This window comes from Cyprinus carpio, unplaced genomic scaffold (assembly GCF_018340385.1).
Source record: "Cyprinus carpio isolate SPL01 unplaced genomic scaffold, ASM1834038v1 S000004534, whole genome shotgun sequence".
NCBI classification, from domain to species: Eukaryota; Metazoa; Chordata; class Actinopteri; order Cypriniformes; family Cyprinidae; genus Cyprinus; species Cyprinus carpio.
Genome location: NW_024877220.1, coordinates 1 through 1887, shown reverse-complemented (window position 1 = coordinate 1887; position 1887 = coordinate 1). Strand labels below are relative to the sequence as shown.

At 40.1% G+C, this 1887-nt stretch overlaps 1 pseudogene; it reads right to left on the bottom strand.

Moving 5' to 3' along the window:
* Positions 1 to 9: 9 nt before the first annotated feature.
* Positions 10 to 938, bottom strand: LOC109097854 (annotated as a pseudogene).
* Positions 939 to 1887: the final 949 nt, after the last annotated feature.

The window sequence follows — 1887 nt, the reverse complement described above, 5'->3', positions numbered from 1 at the left end:
GTGACTTGCATCTGGGAAGTCATTCACGTGAATGAAGGACTCAGAGAACAAAGATTTCATGGTTTCTTCTCGGGAGGACCCAAAACCACAGGGACAGTACCTGCCGCGAGCGGCCCGTTTATCTTCTCGGTGAGGGTAGTCCTTGTGGATGGAGTTCTCAAAGGCAAGGTAAAATTTGCAGCTGGCCATGGTTGGATAGTAATCATTATAATCCAGGAACTTTGCATAGGCTTTTCCGAACAAAGCTCTTGTATGTATTTTAAGGGAATTCTCTTGTAAAATGTTCCTTGTGTTGACACCAGTTGAAGGACTATTGTTACCCATAACTAAATACACCGGATTTGTCGCTTTTGGGAATCACAAAATCCTCATTGGGTTTCTTCCTGGTCATCAAGTTTATCCCAGCATAGTGAATATCCAGCATCACTGTCTGTAGCTGAGAGTGAGATTGAAACAGGTTTTCCAGACCTGGCATCTTTTTTGGTGTTGGTTGGTGATTCCAAATGCATCCACCTCCACCTCTGGAGCGGAGGGGCGAGGGGATGAGAGGAAAGGTGGGACAGATCCCAGCTGATGTTGGATTTATGATAAATTATCTCCGCATCATCTGCATCATTGTAGAGAGTTCTATCATCCTGGCTCAGATGACAATTATCAATATTATAAAACTTTTTTGCAGTCACTGAACTCAAACCTATAATTTTTCAGGCCAAACCCACTTAACAGAACTATAGAGTTTCTCCTCTGCCTTCTCAGTTACATAGTTGTTGCTCTTGGCAGAGTTGATTTGTGAATTTTGATCTGGTCTAAAAAACTGGGAGGTGGACAGTTTGTTGAAGGTGAGAACCAGAAAACATAACGCCAAGAGAGATGACACCTGCCAACGCCATTATGATACCCAGACGCAACAGCTGATGGGCCAAATTTATGTTTGCCATTTTTGACCTAAAGAGAATAATTGAAGAAAGTTTATTCACTTTACAAAACAAGAATTTAACAAAATTCCCTTCAATAAAACTACTGTATCAGTTCACACGCTTGTGAGAAGCAAAAAGCTACACAAGTAAAAGTTGATCATTATTTTGTAATAAAATATAAAAGTTGAAAACTCTTGACTATTTTAGTCTAATAAAAATATATATATATTCAAATGATATTTTTTTTGAAACAAAAGTACTTAATTCAGTTCCTCACCTGATTTAAAGAGAAAAATAAATCTGTAAATTTGCGGTTCCGACATAGTTGACAAACACAGAAGAAGAGTGTCCATTAAAAAGAAGAAGAAGTAACATATATATATTGGGTTGTCTTGAGCTTCTAGGACACCTGGAAGCAAATGTCAATGCTTTTGGAAAGAGTTACTTAGACGCAACCAATCAGCTACAATTCATTATACAAATATCACTGTGACATCACCTGTAGTTGAGGCTGATGTAAGGTGTGAGGTTCTAGGTATTTCTAAGTAGGTGGAGATTTTCGGTTTATGTGAATGTGTTGCCTGTATCAAAGCGAGCATAGAATGTATTGAGCTCATCCGGTAAGGAGGCAGAAAACACACCACTGCTTTTCCTTCCTTTGTAGTCAGTGATATAGCGCAAACTCGCTCCACATGCGTTGGGGGTCAGAGCCATGATATTCTGACTCCACTCTGTCCCTAAAGTCTCTTTTGGCTGATTTGATGGTTCTCTGAAGGTCATACCTGGACTTCTTGTAAGCAGTTAGATCCCCAGAGTTGAAGGCAGCAGTTCGTGCTCTTTGGCACGCCCTCACCGTTGACCCAGGGTTTTCTGGTTTGGAAATGATTTAACATTAATGGATGGGACAACATCCTCTGTGCATTTGTTAATGTAGCATATCACAAAATCTGTGTATCCCTGATGTTGTCCC